The sequence below is a fragment of the Bufo gargarizans genome, chromosome 6, assembly GCF_014858855.1.
Source record: "Bufo gargarizans isolate SCDJY-AF-19 chromosome 6, ASM1485885v1, whole genome shotgun sequence".
Lineage (NCBI taxonomy): Eukaryota > Metazoa > Chordata > Amphibia > Anura > Bufonidae > Bufo > Bufo gargarizans.
Genome location: NC_058085.1, coordinates 23,856,452 through 23,875,949, shown reverse-complemented (window position 1 = coordinate 23,875,949; position 19,498 = coordinate 23,856,452). Strand labels below are relative to the sequence as shown.

The 19,498-nt window shown below is 49.0% G+C and overlaps 1 protein-coding gene across 1 annotated transcript in view; it reads right to left on the bottom strand.

Annotated features, from left to right (window-relative positions):
* LOC122940421 (oocyte zinc finger protein XlCOF7.1-like) overlaps positions 1 to 18,229 on the bottom strand; it is a gene marked incomplete at its 3' end in the record, with an annotated part of 48,073 nt that extends 29,844 nt beyond the window's left edge. Inside the window, exon 1 of the mRNA XM_044297095.1 lies at positions 18,118 to 18,229. The remainder of the gene's footprint in view (positions 1 to 18,117) is intronic.
* Positions 18,230 to 19,498: the final 1,269 nt, after the last annotated feature.

Genomic DNA, 19,498 nt, shown 5'->3' with positions numbered 1-19,498 from the left:
ATACATTACACACATGTATACATCACATACTGCGCTGTCACCTTCTTCTGCAGGTCTACCTTGATGTCTGGTCTTTAGGCTTCAGTCAGATCCTCCACCGCCATGTTTGCGCCGTGTGCCCAACACCACCAGGAGCTGGCCCTTCCTCCTTTCATCTCCCGCTGGCTTCTCCTACAGCAGGGTGCTCTATCGCTCCAGTGCCTGCCCAATCTTACCAATCAGGGGCGTAGCTAGAAATGACTGGGCCCCATAGCAAAATAATTTATGGGCCCCCCTCCCGGATCCCCCACCCCCACATACCTATCGGACCTCCCACCCCTTCCAGAGCTCCCACCCAGACACCCCTCCAGGACCTCCCACCCCAACATCCCCACACCCCTCCCTAGATTCCTCTAAGTGTCATCCACAGATCCCCCCCCTCGGTGTCATCCACAGATCCCCCCCTCGGTGTCATCCACAGATCCCCCCCTCGGTGTCATCCACAGATCCCCCCCTCGGTGTCATCCACAGATCCCCCCCTCGGTGTCATCCACAGATCCCCCCCTCGGTGTCATCCACAGATCCCCCCCTCGGTGTCATCCACAGATCCCCCCCTCGGTGTCATCCACAGATCCCCCCCTCAGTGTCATCCACAGATCCCCCCCTCAGTGTCATCCACAGATCCCCCCCTCAGTGTCATCCACAGATCCCCCCCTCAGTGTCATCCACAGATCCCCCCCTCAGTGTCATCCACAGATCCCCCCCTCAGTGTCATCCACAGATCCCCCCCTCAGTGTCATCCACAGATCCCCCCCTCAGTGTCATTCACAGATCTCCTCCCCACCCTGAGCCGCTTCCTAGCTAATTTATTCACTGCACTTGCCTCTGTGAAATTGAAGAGAAGCGCCGTAATCTAGCACAGGCGCACTGGCAGAGGCCAGAAAGACGGTGCATGCGCACTTCGATGCCTCTGCCAGTGCGCCTGTGCTAGATTACCGCGCTTCTCTTCAATTTCACAGAGGCAAGTGCAGTGAATAAATTAGCTAGTGTCATATTGCGGATCCGCAAAACACGGACACTGGCAATGTGCATTCCACAATTTGCGGACCACACAACGCCGGCACTATAATATAAAATGCCTAATCTTGTCCGCAATTGCGGACAAGAATAGGACATGTTCTATTTTTTTGCTGAAACGGAAGCACAGATCTGGAAGTGCGGATCCGCAAATGCGGATGCAGACAGCACATTCCGGCCCCATTGAAAATGAATGGGTCTGCACACGTTCCGCAAAATTGTGGAACGGATGTGGACCCATTTTGCGAACGTGTGAATGGACCCTAAAAGATATCCCTCAAAATGAAAATAAATAAAATTATTAAAGTTAAGCAAAAAGCATAGATGTGGTAGCCAATAACAAGTGCTCGGCGGCACTAAATCAGGTGCTCGGCGGCACCAAATCAGAAACCATATGTCCTACCACAATCCTGGGGGTTCCAGTGCACATCCGTGAATCCAGGAGGGAAAGCAAAAAACATCTATCCCTGGGCTAGATGATGATGCTTTTGGGAACCGTCCCGGCCGATGTTTGTCCATCACTAATCAGGACTTACATATACATTAGTTACGCTTAATTTCTTAAAGGGAGTCTGTCACCACTATATGACCATATACAGCACTTACATGGCGCTGTAGCACACCTATACATGATTCTAATGGTACCGTTACTCCTTTGCCTCCTATTCCCTTGTATCATTGCTAGATCCGACTGAAATCCCGCGCTTGCGCACTGCTTCGCCGGGTCGGGACATGCATACTGCAATGCCCACTTTGGGTACGGCATCAATTCAACTAGTGCGCATGCGCCAGCCGGCGAAGCAGTGCGCAGGCGCGGGATCTCGGCCGGACCTAGGGATGATACAAGGGAATAGGAGGGTGGGCAAAGGAAGAGGCTGGGGGAGGAGTAACGGTTAAAAAGGCAGAGCAGCCTGGACACCTACACACGGAACTCCGCCCCTGGGCATTTGCGAGTGCTCATTTGCATATTAAATAAACATAGTTTTTCCTGCGTCCGAATGTCTAAAGAAAATTACGAAAGGTACCATTAGAATCATGTGTAGGTGTGCTACAGCGCCATGCAAGTGCTGTATATGGTCATATAGTGGTGACAGACTCCATTTAAGAGAAAACCCGTACTTACACCTTTGCATGGTTCTGTTATTCTTGCTTTGTTTACATGCTGCAGTAAAGCTGAGGGGGCGTGTACCAACAATGCCTGTGGGTGTGAATAATCTGCCCCTCCCCGCCCCCTGCACTGCAACCTAACCCCCTGCAACCTAACCTAGCATACATACAGTGTCGGACTGGGGTGCCTTGGGCCCACCAGTAAAATTTATTTTGGGGCCTACTGTACCACTAAATTCAAATGTAATAAATCTATCAAGTTTTTTATGTGAACATAGGCTGGTTAAGGTGCTGTACATTGAATATATTGTGGGGATTCGCTTTGGTAGGCAGGGTAAGCAGACGCAGTACAGAGGCAAAAAACAAGGTTTAAATCAAAGTTCAGTGTTTATTCACACATAGCAAGAAAACAAGCCAAAAGAAAGTGTTCAGTTTTGGTGCCTGTTCACACCACACAAAGTTCACAGTGCAAAAAGACGTCACCTGGTCAGCAGATGATTTTCACCCAGAGTCCGCAGCAGTCTTTAGTGGCCTGTTTCCCCAGCCTATGGCTCACACAAACAGATGCCTCAGTGTCTCAAACCACAGACTCCTCAGCTCCTCTGTCATGGAGGATAATCCACCACCTGAACATGCTGGCTGGGTTTTTTATATTCCAGCCAAAACCCGGCCTGGCACCGTGGGGAACAGCCACCCACCCTGCTCTTTGGCTGCTCCCAATAAGAACCGGCCCGGATTGGCTTTACAGCCATTCTAACAGTTGAAGTGTCAGATTGCACTACAGACCTGACACTTCAGGAAAAAACCCGGTTCTTACCTCACCGAGGCCAGGAACCTCGGTGACACGTATCTTCCGTCAAAGACGGCTCCTTGTTCCTTCTTACATACCTCCCCCCTTTGTTCAACCCTGAGGGGGTGAACACTTGCCAGACAGTGTACGCGGGATAGGGCATCCGCGTTTCCCTGTAACCTGCCTGCCCTGTGTTCCACGGAAAACTTAAAATTTTGCAAAGATAAGAACCACCTGGTGACCCGAGCATTCTTCTCTTTGGCCTGGCTCATCCATTTCAGAGGGGAGTGGTCGGTCACCAGACGGAACCTTCTCCCCAAAAGGTAGTAGCGGAGAGACTCGAGTGCCCACTTGATGGCCAGGCACTCTCTCTCCACTATACTGTACCTAGTCTCGGCTGGGGTGAGCTTCCGGCTGAGGAAGACAACGGGATGCTCCTCCCCGTCAATATCTTGAGATAGTACAGCACCGAGACCTACCTCGGAGGCATCGGTCTGCACTATAAACTCCCTTTTGAAGTCGGGCGTCACCAAAACCGGGGACCCACACAGAGCCGACTTCAAAGCGGAGAAAGCCTTTTCCGCCTGCTCATTCCAGTGGACCGTCACTGACTTGCGTCCCTTCAAAAGGCCTGTCAATAGTGCGGCGACTGTAGCAAAATTGGGGACAAACCTCATATAGTACCCCACCATACCCAAGAACGACTTTACTTGCCGAGTAGAGACAGGTCGGGGCCAATTCCTAATTGCCTCAATTTTGTTCACCTGAGGTTTGATCACTCCGCGCCCAATGACATACCCCAGGTACTTGGTCTCTTCTAACCCTATCGAGCACTTTTTTGGGTTAGCGGTTAAGCCAGCCTTCCTAAGGGAGTCCACTACAGCCTGGACTTTAGGCAAGTGACTTTCCCAGTCGGTGCTATGGACAACGATATCGTCCAGGTACGCTGAAGCGTATTGACGATGTGGACGGAGTACAATATCCATTAACCTTTGAAACGTGGCGGGAGCGCCATGTAGACCAAAGGGTAATACCTTGTACTGATACAGCCCCTCTGGCGTGACGAAAGCCGTTTTTTCTTTGGCAGCCTCAGTCAAGGGTACCTGCCAGTACCCTTTGGTGAGGTCCAACACAGAAAAATACCGGGCTTGGCCCAACTTTTCAATAAGCTCATCCACTCGGGGCATGGGATACGCGTCAAACTTGGACACCTCATTAAGTTTGCGGAAGTCATTACAAAACCGCAATGTCCCGTCTGGCTTGGGTATTAATACTATCGGACTGGCCCACTCACTTTTTGACTCCTCGATGACACCCAGCTGGAGCATTAGCTGCACTTCCTCCGTAATGGCTTGTCGCCTAGCCTCGGGTACCCGGTACGGTTTTAACCGGACTTTCGCCTGAGGCTCAGTGACAATGTCATGCCGGATTACGGACGTGCGTCCAGGGAGGTCTGAGAACACATCCGTATTCCGACTTATGAACTCCCTGGCTTCCTGAGCCTGTTTAGAGGAGAGGCTGTCAGCAATTTTCACTGTGACAGCCGCTTCCCCTGCTTCAGACTGAGGGGCCAAAACCGCTTCCCCTAGGAACCCTGGTCGTGGGCTGTCTTCTGTACAGGTTTCCCTTTCCTTCCACGGCTTGAGCAGATTCACATGGTACACCTGCTCCGGCTTTCGTCTCCCTGGCTGATGTACTTTGTAATCTACTGGTCCTGCCGATTATAGACCCTACTCTGGGCTCGCTGCGCTGCCTCCATATGCTCCCTAACCAGAGGTAACACTGTTTCCATCCGTCCCTGCATCTGGGTGACATACTCAACAACACTTTTGTGCGGTGTGGTTTGTTGTTCCCACGCCTCTTTGGCGACGTCTAATAAACCACGAGGGTGTCTGCCGTATAGTAGTTCGAAGGGCGAGAACCCAGTAGAGGCCTGGGGCACTTCTCGCACTGCGAACATGAGATAGGGCAGAAGGTCCCAGTCCCTCCCATCCTTAGACACCACTCTTTTCAGCATATTTTTTAACGTCTGGTTAAACCTCTCTACCAGGCCATCCGTTTGCGGATGATACACGGATGTCCGTAACTGTTTTATTTGGAGCAACTTACAGAGTTCCCTCATGACCTTGGACATAAATGGGGTCCCTTGGTCAGTTAGAACCTCCTTAGGCAGACCCACTCTAGAAAACATTTCCATTAACTCCTTAGCTATGAGTTTGGCTGACGTATGATGCAGTGGCACCGCCTCCGGGTACCGTGTGGCGTAGTCGAGGATGACCAGGATGTGCTGGTGCCCTCTAGCTGACTTCGGTACTGGGCCTACAAGATCCATAGCGATCCGCTCGAAGGGAACCTCAATAATCGGGAGAGGGACCAGAGGACTACGGAAATGTGTCCGGGGGCTGGTTATCTGGCAGGTTGGGCAAGACTTGCAAAACTCTTCTACCTCTCTGAACACACTGGGCCAGTAAAACCGCTGTAAAATCCGGTCCTGCGTTTTCTGCTGGCCCAGGTGTCCCCCAAGAACATGTTGGTGGGCTAATTTCAACACAAGCTTGCGATATGCCTGGGGCACCACCAGCTGTTCAATATGTTCACCCCGTAGTTTATTTACCCGGTACAGCATCTCCTGTTGAACCACAAAACGGGGGAACATAGATTCGGCCCCCGGTTGTTGCGGCTCACCCTCCACTCTACCACATTTTCCCACGCTCGAGATAGAGTCGGATCCTGGTGTTGTGCTGTACCGAAATTATCCCTAGAGACATTGAGGTCTGCCAGCTCAGGACCCGGCGGCAAATCCTCTACGTCTCCCATCACACTTAACGGGGTTGTCTCCCCCTCTTCCACCGAAGTGGCGGTCACCCCTACTGCTGGGCCTTCTGACTCAGGTTCCCAAGGTTCTGGCCTCCCCCCTGAGTCAGGCCACTCTGCTAGGGGTACATCTGTCTCCCGGGTAACTTTCGTATCCGGCCAGAGTGCCGGGAACCCGGGGAAGTCTCTCCCAATGATCAATTCATATGGTAGCTTTGTGGCGACGGCCACCTCATGCATCCACCTGCCGGCCACCATTGACAGAGAGACCAGGGCGGTGGGATACTCCTTTAAGTCCCCATGTATGCAAACAACACCGACTCTTCGGCCAGTATACTCAGCCGGCCGCACCATGGCAGCTCTTACCAGGGACACCAGGCTCCCTGAATCCAGCAGAGCCACCGCCAGAGTGCCCCCCACTTTCACCTGGCACAGGTGGCTATTGTCCATAGTCTCTGAAGTTCTGGTGGCACACAACATCCTGGCATATAATGAGTGGCGGAAGCCATAGTTGGTGTCCATGGGTTCCCCCCGATGGGGACAGTCCGCCCTTATGTGTCCAGGCTCCTGACAACGCCAGCAGACCACCGGGTTTAGGTCGGCAGGGGGTACATCCCGGGTGGGTCTAGCTGGCACCGGCCGCCGGGTCTGGGGTGGAGTTTTCCGGGGTTTGACTGGCCCCCTCCCAAAAGAACCCCCCTGTAGATTTCTGGTGGCCTCATAGCGCTCCACCAGGTCGACCATCTCCAGGGCATTATTCGGAGACACCTGGCCGATCCAGTGCTGGAGAGGGTACGGCAAAGCCCTCCAAAACACATCCGCCAACAGCCGATCCAACATAGCAGTGGGAGTCAACATGTCCGGCTGCAGCCATTTTTGCAAACGGTGCAGCAGATCATAATATTGTGGTCTAGCGGGTTCAGCCGGGTTAAATTCCCACTGATGCACCCTCTGGGCCCGGACCAATACATTCACCCAGAGTCTCGCCAGGATCTCACCTTTTACTGTCGGGTAGTCGGCCGCCTGATCATCGGGGAGATCAAACAATACTTGCTGGGGACCGGACGCTAGGAACGGAGCAACGACCTCAGCCCACTGGTCTCGGGGTAACTTTTCCCTCACGGCCACTTTTTCGAAGACCGCCACATAGGTCTCGACGTCATCCGAGGGAGTCATCTTCGGAATCGCCGCGCGGACAGCTTTCCGGGCATCGTGGACATTCTGGGACGCTCCTGACGCCTGCAACGCCATCACATGTTGCAATAGCAGCTGGTTCGTTTCTTGTTGCTGCTTGTTAGCCTCCCGCTGCTGCAAGTTAGCCTCCACGAGGGCCTTTACGACCGCCTCCATTTTGTCAGGGGATACGGGTCGTAACCTTGCCGGCTTAATGTAGGACATGCACTTGTGCCCGGATAAACAAAAACTTTTCGGCCTTCAGGCCTGCCTCACTGCGTTTGCCTGCATTCTCCACCAAATGTGGGGATTCGCTTTGGTAGGCAGGGTAAGCGGACGCAGTACAGAGGCAAAAAACAAGGTTTAAATCAAAGTTCTGTGTTTATTCACACATAGCAAGAAAACAAGCCAAAATAAAGTGTTCAGTTTTGGTGCCTGTTCACACCACACAAAGTTCACAGTGCAAAAAGACGTCACCTGGTCAGCAGATGATTTTCACCCAGAGTCCGCAGCAGTCTTTAGTGGCCTGTTTCCCCAGCCTATGGCTCACACAAACAGATGCCTCAGTGTCTCAAACCACAGACTCCTCAGCTCCTCTGTCATGGAGGATAATCCACCACCTGAACATGCTGGCTGGGTTTTTTATATTCCAGCCAAAACCCGGCCTGGCACCGTGGGGAACAGCCACCCACCCTGCTCTTTGGCTGCTCCCAATAAGAACCGGCCCGGATTGGCTTTACAGCCATTCTAACAGTTGAAGTGTCAGATTGCACTACAGACCTGACACTTCAGGAAAAAACCCGGTTCTTACCTCACCGAGGCCAGGAACCTCGGTGACACGTATCTTCCGTCAAAGAAGGCTCCTTGTTCCTTCTTACAATATGTATGTAGTGCAGTAAGTCTACTGTGCTATGTGCCGCAGGGGATGAATGGGAACTAAAAGTGGCCCTGGAAAAAATTGTTGGGTCCCAATTGATGGAAGGCAGGGCCATCAATACTATATTGTGGCACATTATACCACCCCATCAGAGCCAAATACTGCAGTCCATCACCAAATACTGCCAGCAGCACAAAATTTATCCCAAAAACTTACAATGGCCCACCGTGAGGAGGGCCCAGGAGGCCCCCTGGGCATCGGCCACCGGAAAATCTCCTTGTAAGGCCTATGGCCGATCCTCCCTTGGAGACTAGGGGCCCACCTTGCTCAGGGGCCCAACGGGGGGATTCACCTGTACCCCTGCGGGCCAGTCCGAGCCTGCATACATACACTGTCTGTCACATGGTTATCTCCTAGTTCACACAGGCAGAAGATCTGCACTACATACACACATGTATACATAGCACATCACACGCTGCCTCGCACACACATCGCACGCTGCCTCGCACACACATCGCACGCTGCCTCGCACACACATTGCACGCTGCCTCGCACACATCACACGCTGCCCCACACCAAAGGCGGATACAGATGGCTGTGCTGAGGCAGGGGAGGGAGAGGCGTGTCCCTTTCCCTTCCTCTGATGGCACTAGACCTGCAGCCTATCAGAGGCTGGCACAGGCGGCGGGATGACGTCATCGCCCCGCCTGAGCCGTGCAGCGCGGGACACAGGCCGGAAGAGGCCTGCATTGCATCGCTGACACTGAGGTAAGTATGTGTTTTTTTTAAAAATATATATACACAATACTTTTACTGGCACGTGATTGGGGGCTGTTATTAATGGCACATGATTGGGGGGTTGCTCTTGTTACTGGCACATTATTGGGGGCACTATAAGGGCATCTACTGAGGACACAAAGAAGGGGTATGTTATATGGAGGGCTCTGTACAGTACAATTTTATACTGGGACACATTATGGTGGGTGCTATGGGGAGGGGGGGAGATGAGTACTATGGGTTCATCTACGGGGGGCACTAAGAAGGGGTATTTTATACTTGCAAATTATGGGGGACATTGAGGGCATCTACTGGAGCATTTTATACTGGTACATTATAAAGGCACTAGAAGGAAGGGGGGACTGGGGCACTATGGGGGCATTTACTGGGGGCACTATATAGGGGTATTTTATACGGGTACATTATGGGGGCACTATGGGGACAATAGCTCAACTGGGGGCATTACAAGGGGGTATTTTTGCACTGTCACATTATAAGGAGAATTATTTCTACTGGGGGGGCATTATGGTGGTCTTTATTACTCCCCCATGGTATGACCCCTAGTAGCAGCACCAGCCTCTCCCTACTCTGTGACCCCACTGCCCATTCTCCAAATCCTTATTATGAAATCTTTCTCATTAGGATAAAACACATCAGCTCCGCCGAGCCCCCGGCCAAGTGGTGAAGTGGCGTCCGAGATCCCCAAGGGCCAAGCCAAGTAACTGTAAGTTTTCATGTGGAATATGTTTGTTATACACATATAGCATTCACTGTGCCCCACAATGTACAGTATACCGCTACACTGTGCCCCACAATGTACAGTATACCGCTACACTGTGCCCCACAATGTACAGTATACCTCTACACTGTGCCCCACAATGTACAGTATACCTCTACACTGTGCCACACAGTATACCGCTACACTGTGCCACACAATATACAGTATACCGCTACACTGTGCCACACAATATACAGTATACCTCTATACTGTGCCCCACAATGTACAGTATACCGCTACACTGTGCCACACAATATACAGTATACCGCTACACTGTGCCCCACAATGTACAGTATACCTCTACACTGTGCCACACAATGTACAGTATACCGCTACACTGTGCCACACAATGTACAGTATAACGCTACACTGTGCCACACAATGTACAGTATACCTCTACACTGTGCCACACAATATACAGTATACCTCTACACTGTGCCCCACAATATTCAGTATACCTCTACACTGCACCACAATATACAGTATACCTCTATACTGTGCCACATACTATACAGTATACCTCTACACTGTGCCACACAATATACAGTATACCGCTACACTGTGCCACACAATATACAGTATACCGCTACACTGTGCCCCACAATGTACAGTATACCTCTACACTGTGCCACACAATATACAGTATACCTCTACACTGTGCCACACAATGTACAGTATAACGCTACACTGTGCCACACAATGTACAGTATACCGCTACACTGTGCCACACAATATACAGTATACCTCTACACTGTGCCACACAATATACAGTATACCTCTACACTGTGCCACACAATATACAGTATACCTCTACACTGTGCCCCACAATATTCAGTATACCTCTACACTGCACCACAATATACAGTATACCTCTATACTGTGCCACATACTATACAGTATACCTCTACACTGTGCCCCACAATATACAGTATACCGCTACGCTGTGCCCCACAATATACAGTATACCGCTACGCTGTGCCCCACAATGTACAGTATACCTCTACACTGTGCCCCACAATACACAGTATACCTCTACACTGTGCCCCACAATACACAGTATACCTCTACACTGTGCCCCACAATACACAGTATACCTCTACACTGTGCCCCACAATACACAGTATACCGCTACACTGTGGAGTCTGTTCTATAAGCACCATTGCTTTGTGGCGGTGGACAGAAAATAATCTGGAAGTGCCCCTCCCGAGACCAGGCTCTGGATAGGCCACTGTTTTTTTCACTTGGCTATGATTGCCTGCTGTTAGACCAGTAATGGTTCCCTGCATAAATCCCCACCTCAGGCCCCATTCACACTAGCGCTATTTATTTCTGTTGTTCTTCTCATCTAATTGAGTACTTTTTTTTGTACTTTGCAGGATGGGAAAGTGTAGTGTATCATGTTTTATCAACCTACAAAGTTTTTTGTTTTGTTATATAGATGATATAGATACAGTTGCAAGAAAAAGTATGTGAACGCTTTGTGATCTGATCTTCATCTAAGTCACAACAATAGACAATCACAGTCTGCTTAAAGGGCTTCGGTCACCCCATTAAACCGTTTTTTTTATTTTTTTTTTATTTTTTTTTTTCTTTACTAATAATCCCTACACTGCGATCTCATCATACATAAGCTAATTAATGATTTTCGTTCAGTAGAATTTGTTAAAAATCGATTTTTGAAATATGTAAATTACCTTGCTACCAGCAAGTAGGGCGGCTACTTGCTGGTAGCAGCCGCATCCTCCGATGGTAATGACGCCCCCTCTGCTTGTTGATTGACAGGGCCAGCGGACGGGATCTTTCTCTGCTGGCCCTGCCTGTTTTGATTCAATATCTGGCGCCTGCGCCGCAGCCGTACCTCTCTTCAATCTGCGCAGGCGCACTGAGAGGTGGCCACTCGCTCGGCCGCTCCATCCTCAATGCGCCTGCGCCGATGACGTCACATCTACACCCGGCGCAGGCGCATTGAGGAGCGAGTGGCCGCCTCTCAGTGCGCCTGCGCAGATTGAAGAGAGGTACGGCTGCGGCGCAGGCGCCAGATATTGAATCAAAACAGGCAGGGCCAGCAGAGAAAGATCCCGTCCGCTGGCCCTGTCAATCAACAAGCAGAGGGGGCGTCATTACCATCGGAGGATGCGGCTGCTACCAGCAAGTAGCCGCCCTACTTGCTGGTAGCAAGGTAATTTACATATTTCAAAAATCGATTTTTAACAAATTCTACTGAACGAAAATCATTAATTAGCTTATGTATGATGAGATCGCAGTGTAGGGATTATTAGTAAAGAAAAAAAAAACGGTTTAATGGGGTGACCGAAGCCCTTTAAACTAATAACACACAAAGAATTTAATGTTACCATGCTTTTATTGAACACACCATGTAAACATTCACAGTGCAGGAGGAAAAAGTATGTGAACCCTTGGATTTAATAACTGGTTGAACCTCCTTTGGCAACAATAACTTCAACCAAACGTTTCCTGTAGTTGCAGATCAGACGTGCACAATGGTCAGGAGTAATTCTGTCACGATCCTTGGTAAGGTTGTGACTCTGTCTGCACGTACGGTTGCCGTTGGCAACGTGGTTTGCATGTGAGGCATTTTTCCTTGGTTGTGGTGTTTCCCCATTTTAGTTTACACAGGGTTAATGATTAGTGGTGTGGTGGGTGTGACCTCTGGCCTCCTTATATGTTGGTGTGTTGGAGCCTGAGGCCAGCGTTTGCTTGTCAGTCTGTGTAGGAGCTTTGCTCCCTGGCTGAATGTTCCTGTCTGTGTGAGCCCCCCTTATTTGTTATATTGTTTCCCTTGCTCTGTCTGTGTGTCCCCTCCAGTGTGTTTCTGTTATCCCTCTATCACCTGGTGTATGTTGTTTTGGTGTGGTCCTTGTTTGAAGGTTTGTGTTGTGGCGTACCTGCTCTGAAAGGGGCTTTCTTTCCCGGAGGGGTTTAAGCAAAAGCAAGACTGTGGGCTTCCCAGCCTGGAGCCGTCCTTCCATCTCGGCAGTGTGGATAGCATTTGTTATGTTGCTGTGTCACTTACCTGCCGTACAGTTTCACCCATAGTCTTGCACCCTGTCAGCTACTGGGCCTCTGGAGACGCCTGTCATCCGTGTCGTGGATATACAGGCATTTTCTGCCCTGTCACCATCTGTAGGGCAATGCAGGGATTCCTAGACCTCTAGGCATGTGGGTATGAGTCCTCTTACCTTTGAAGGGGGCTCATACAGCTAGGAGACTAGGGCCTGTTGAGGGAAGCTTTAGGAGGTGACCAGCTCCATTTTCCCTGCATTGTGGCCCGTTAGCTTAGGGCATTGCGCGATGGGGGGAGGGTTCCCCCACTCCCCGTCGTGACAAATTCTTGACCATTCCTCTTTACAGAACTGTTTCAGTATCAGTAATATTCTTGGGATGTCTGGTGTGAATCGCTTTCTTGAGGTCATGCCACAGCATCTCAATCGGGTTGAGGTCAGGACTCTGACTGGGCCACTCCAGAAGGCATATTTTCTTCTGTTTAAGCCATTCTGTTGTTGATTTACTTCTATGCTTTGGGTCGTTGTCCTGTTGCAACACCCATCTTCTGTTGAGCTTCATCTGGTGGTCAGATGGCCTTAAGTTATCCTGCAAAATGTATTGATAAACTTGGGAATTAATTTTTTCTTTGATGATAGCAATCCGTCCAGGCCCTGACGCAGCAAAGCAGCCCCAAACCATGATGCCCCCACCACCATACTTCACAGTTGGGATGAGGTTTTGATGTTGGTGGGCTGTGCCTCTTTTTCTCCACACATAGTGTTGTGTGTTTCTTCCAAACAACTCAACATTGGTTTCATCTGTCCACAGAATATTTTGCCAGTACTGCTGTGGAACATCCAGGCGCTCATGTGCAAACTGTAAACGTGCAGCAATTATTTTGGGACAGCAGTGGCTTCGTCTGTGGTATCCTCCCATGAAATCCACTCTTGTTTAGTGTTTTACATATCATAGATTAGCTAGCAGGGATGTTAGCATATGCCAGAGACTTTTGTAAGTCTTTAGCTGACACTCTAGGATTCTTCTTCACCTCATTGAGCAGTCTGTACTGTGCTCTTGCAGTCATCTTTACAGGACGGCCACTCCTACGGAGAGTAGCAGCAGTGCTGAACTTTCTCCATTTATAGACCATTTGTCTTATCGTGGACTGATGAACAGCAAGGCTTTTGGAGATACTTTTATGACCTTTCCAGCTTTATGCAAGTCAACAATTCTTTATTGTAGATCAGGCATCCTCAAACTGCGGCCCTCCAGCTGTTGTAAAACTACAACTCCCACAATGCCCTGCTGCAGGCTGATACCTGTAGGCTGTTCGGGCATGCTGGGAGTTGTAGTTTTGCAACAGCTGGAGGGCCGCAGTTTGAGGATGCCTGTTGTAGATCTTCTGAGAGCTCTTTTGTGCGAGGCATCAGTCACATCAGGCAATGCTTCTTGTGAAAAGCAAACCCAGAACTGGTGTGTGTTTTTATAGGGCAGGGCAGCTGTAACCAACACCTCCAATCTCATCTCATTGATTGGACTCCAGTTGGCTGACAACTCACTCCAATTAGCTCTTGGAGATGTCATCAGTCTAGGGGTTCACATACTTTTTCCACCTGCACTGTGAATGTTTACATGGTGTGTTCAATAAAAACATGGTAACATTAAATTCTTTGTGTGTTATTAGTTTAAGCAGACTGTGACTGTCTATTGTTGTGACTTAGATGAAGATCAGATCACATTTTATGACCAATTTGTGCAGAAATCCATATAATTCCAAAGGGGTCACATACTTTTTCTTGCAACTGTATAATTATATACATACACACACACACACACACACACAGTCAGGTCCATAAATATTGGGACGTCGACACAATTCTAACATTTTTGGCTCTATACACCACCACAATGGATTTGAAATGAAACAAACAAGATGTGCTTTACCTGCAGACTGTCAGGTTTAATTTGAGGGTATTTACATCCAAATCAGGTGAACGGTGTAGGAATTACAGCAGTTTGCATATGTGCCTCCCACTTGTTACGGAACCAAAAGTAATGGGACAGAATAATAATAATCATAAATCAAACTTTCACTTTTTAATACTTGGTTGCAAATCCTTTGCAGTCAATTACAGCCTGAAGTCTGGAACACATAGACATCACCAGACGCTGGGTTTCATCCCTGGTGATGCTCTGCCAGGCCTCTACTGCAACTGTCTTCAGTTCCTGCTTGTTCTTGGGGCATTTTCCCTTCAGTTTTGTCTTCAGCAAGTGAAAAGCATGCTCAATCGGATTCAGGTCCGGGGATTGACTTGGCCATTGCATAACATTCCACTTCTTTCCCTTAAAAAACTCTTTGGTTGCTTTTGCAGTATGCTTTGGGTCATTGTCCATCTGCACTGTGAAGTGCCGTCCAATGAGTTCTGAAGCATTTGGCTGAATATGAGCAGATAATATTGCCCGAAACACTTCAGAATTCATCCTGCTGCTTTTGTCAGCAGTCACATCATCAATAAATACAAGAGAACCAGTTCCATTGGCAGCCATACATGCCCACGCCATGACACTACCACCACCATGCTTCACTAATGAGGTGGTATGCTTAGGATCATGAGCAGTTCCTTTCCTTTTCCATACTCTTCTCTTCCCATCACTCTGGTACAAGTTGGTCTTGGTCTTATCTGTCCATAGGATGTTGTTCCAGAACTGTGAAGGCTTTTTTAGATGTCGTTTGGCAAACTCTAATCTGGCCTTCCTGTTTTTGAGGCTCACCAATGGTTCACATCTTGTGGTGAACCCTCTGTATTCACTCTGGTGAAGTCTTCTCTTGATTGTTGACTTTGACACGTGCCACAGGCTGATTGCCTCCATGCCACGCCGCATTGAAGCAGTCATTTCTGCAAAAGGATTCCCGACCAAGTATTGAGTGCAGAACTGAACATAATTATTTGAAGGTTGACTTTTTTTGTATTAAAAACACTTTTCTTTTATTGGTCGGATGAAATATGCTAATTTTTTTAGATAGGAATTTGGGTTTTCATGAGCTGTATGCCAAAATCATCAATATTAAAACAATAAAAGGCTTGAACTACTTCAGTTGTGTGTAATGAATCTAAAATATATGAAAGTCTAATGTTTATCAGTACATTACAGAAAATAATGAACTTTATCACAATATGCTAATTTTTTTAGAAGGACCTGTATATCTACCTCCCAGAGAGTGTTCTTGATCTGGCCAACTGTTGTGAAGGGTGTTTTCTTCACCAGGGAAAGAATTCTTCAGTCATCCACCACAGTTGTTTTCCGTGGTCTTCCGGGTCTTTTGGTGTTGCTGGGCTCACCGATGCGTTACTTCTTTTTAAGAATGTTCCAAACAGTTGTTTTGGCCAGGCCTTATGTTTTTGCTATCTCTCTGATGGGTTTGTTGTGTTTTTTCAGCCTAATGATGGCTTCACTGATAGTGACAGCTGTTTGGATCTCATCTTGAGAGTTGACGGCAACAGATTCCAAATGCAAATAGCAGACTGGAAATGGACTCTGGACCTTTTATCTGCTCATTGTAATTGGGATAATGAGGGAATAACACACATCTTTCCATGGAACAGCTGAGAAGCCAATTGTCCCATTACTTTTGGCCCCTTAACAAGTGGGAGGCACATATGCAAACTGGTGTAATTCCTACACCTGTAAATACCCTCAAATTAAAGCTGACAGTCTGCAGGTAAAGCACATCTTGTTCGTTTCATTTCAAATCCATTGTGGTGGTGTATAGAGCCAAAAATGTTAGAATTGTGTCGACGTCCCAATATTTATGGACCTGGCTGTATATATGCTACATTTGACAAAGTCAGCACTGCTATATCTCAGCTCACCTACACTTCATTTGATAAATTCAGCTGTCAAACTGATTTAACACAGCCCTCATACATCTGAGCTTTCTTACATCTGACAAACCCAGCTCTACTGAATATCAATCTCCTACATTGGAAGAAAACATTTTACTACAGGTGACAAATTTTGTCTCCGCTACTTTGAAATAAAACTCCAGCATTGTCCCCAGGGGCGTAGCTGAAGGCTTATGTGCCCTGGTGCAAGAGTTCAGCTTGGTCCCCCTTCCCTCAGTGCTTTGTGGCCAGGGGCAGGGAAACACATAGCCTTCCTGCTGCCTGAGGCGAAAACTGAAACGCCCCCCCTTCCTTGCCAAATTCTTGACCAAACCCCTTCCCTCCAGCCAGAGGTATAACTTGAAGATTCTGGGCCCCAGTGCAAAATCTATAACAGAGCCCTCCCACCTTCTATTATACCAGTGTCTTCTGGTACAAAGGGGTCTTTGGGCCCCCTCAGGCTCCTGGGCCCAGTAGCGACTGCTACCTCTGCACCCCCATAGCTATGCCCCTGATTATCCCATTTGAGGGTCTCTGCCTAGTTACATCTCTGCTACACCTGACAAACCAAGCACTGCTACATGTGTAGAACTCAGTACTATGTGTAAAGAACTGAATATCACTACATTTGGCTAACTCAGGTCTGCTACATCTCAGCTCTCCTACATTACATTTGACCATCTCAGCTGACAAACTCATTTGACAAAGTCCACTCTACTGCATCTTTGCACCACATGTAAAGATCCGAAAGCCACTACATTTGACAAATTTAGCACTGCTACATCCATGCTACACAGCCCTTCTGCTCTCATTTTCCTACATTGGAACAACTCGGTGTACTACACGTGACACATTTAGCTCTGCTACTCTAAAAACAAACCTCCGTCACATTTGAAGACTTGTGCCTTTAATCTTTGTCAGCTTCAAACATGGGCGAGGCTTACTTGTATGTGGTTGTCCAGGGGGAGGGGAGGGGTGGCTTTGAGGTCCAAAGTGGGTCAGGGCTCTGGGGTTTGCACTGATAGCAGGAGCCGGTGTAGCGTTATACTACTCTACCTCGTGAGATTTCCCTATCTCCTGACTTCCCGTCGCACGGCTAATGACGTGAGGAGGCGTTCCTGAGTTTTGACGATCTGCGCATGCGCAAACCGACAGTTTATGGAAAATCTCAGCAGAGTTCAGCTTCACACCGGGACACTGCGCATGCGCCGGCCGGAGTTAGCAGCGCTTGCGCACTGGGCCGTAATATTTCTCTACTGAGGCTCTCCTGCGCATGGGCAGTGTCCCGGTGTAAAGCTGAACTCCGCTGAGATTCTCCATAAACTGTCGGATTGCGCATGCGCAGATCGTCAAAACTCAGGAACGCCTCCTCACGTCATTAGCCGTGCGACGGGAAGTCAGGAGGTAGGGAAATCTCACGAAGTAGGGTAATGTAACGCTACACCGGCAGCCACGTGCAGCGGGAGGGGGGCAGCACTAGATTGGATAAGGGAGATGCTGCTTTCACAAGGCTGCTGGAGTGGTGAGGATCACGCATGCTCGATCATTCACAGGAGCCTGCCGCAACCAGATACAGGGAGAGGGGGGTGGACACACAAGGCTCTGACATTTCGTGTACAGAGCCGGAGAAGCCTGTACATGAGACGTCACCACTGGAACCTTGTGAATGACGTCACTGGTCACGTGAACCGCATCGGCCCTGCAGAATCCAGGTACTATAGAAATAAAATGTAAATTACAAAAGTATTATTAGATAGGTTATAAGTCACATGGACATATATTTATATAAATAGGATAACCCCTTTAAGGGCGGAAGGAGCCTTATATGTGTGGATGTGACGAGTGTTCCACTTACCTGGGGGCGGGCGTGTCCTCCTCTGACAACCCTTCACTATGGAGCCTCCTGGGCTGTAATTTCTACCACCATGTGCAGGAGTCGGGCTCCAGGCTGTGCTGCAGGAGAAGGTACAGGACCTGTGATGTCATGATCATGTGACCAGGTGTAGGAGGAGTCAGGCTGTGCTGTAGGAGAAGGTAGAGGACCTGTGATGATGTCATGACCATGTGATCAGGTGTGGGAGGAGTCCGGTTGTTCTGCATGAGAAGGTACAGGACCTGTGATGATGTCATGACCATGTGATCAGGTGTGGGAGGAGTCCGGTTGTTCTGCATGAGAAGGTACAGGACCTGTGATGATGTCATGACCATGTGATCAGGTGTGGGAGGAGTCAGACTGTGCTGCAGGAGACGGTACAGGACCTGTGATGATGTCATGACCATGTGATCAGGTGTGGGAGGAGTCAGGCTGTGCTGCAGAAGAAGGTACAGGACCTGTGATGATGTCATGACCATGTGACCATGTGTGGGAGGAGTCAGGCTGTGCTGCAGGAGAAGGTACAGGACCTGTGTTGATGTCATGACCATGTGATCAGGTGTGGGAGGAGTCATGAGATCACATGACCAGGTCTGTGTGTGAGACTCTGCTGTGTGGAATCCCAGTCTGTATGTAGCAGAGCTGTAAGCCTGTAATGTCTGTATAGATGAGCTGTATTGTTAGGGCAAAACCCCTACTTCTATGAACTGCTGGGGTCCAAATCAGATAAAAGTACGAGTATACTCGGGAGCAGGCTCGGACTGGCCCACAGGGGTACAGGGGAATCCCCCGATGGGTCCCTGAGCAAAGTGGGCCCCTAGTCTCCCATCCCCAGCACAAGTGGCACATAACACAGTAGACTTACTGCACTATATACATACAGTACATGTACAGCACCTCAACCAGCCTATGTTCATATAAAAAAAACTTGTTATATTATTTATTATATTTGAATGTATCCGTACGGTGGGCCTCCAAAATGAATTTTACTGGTGGGCCCTAGGTACCCCAGTCCGACACTGCTCGGGAGAGATAAATGACACAGGCTCAAGGTTGTATCAGAATGATCTCTCATCTTTATTGGGCGGATACAAAATATTTATACCCTCTTTCTAGAACTCAAGCCAAACACAGATATCGTCATTTTACGTAAGTATCACATGGCATCACATGATTATAATCAGTGGCGCACCTACAGGGGGGGGTCCAGCGGGTCTGGACTCCCCTAGAACAACCAGACAGTATTATTATTATTTTTATCCTTCAGGGCCGCACCGCCGATCACCACAGGCGGCGCGGCCCTGGATGTAATTGCGGAAGTGGGGGGCGGGGGGGCAGTAGGAGATGAGCGCTTATCTCCATA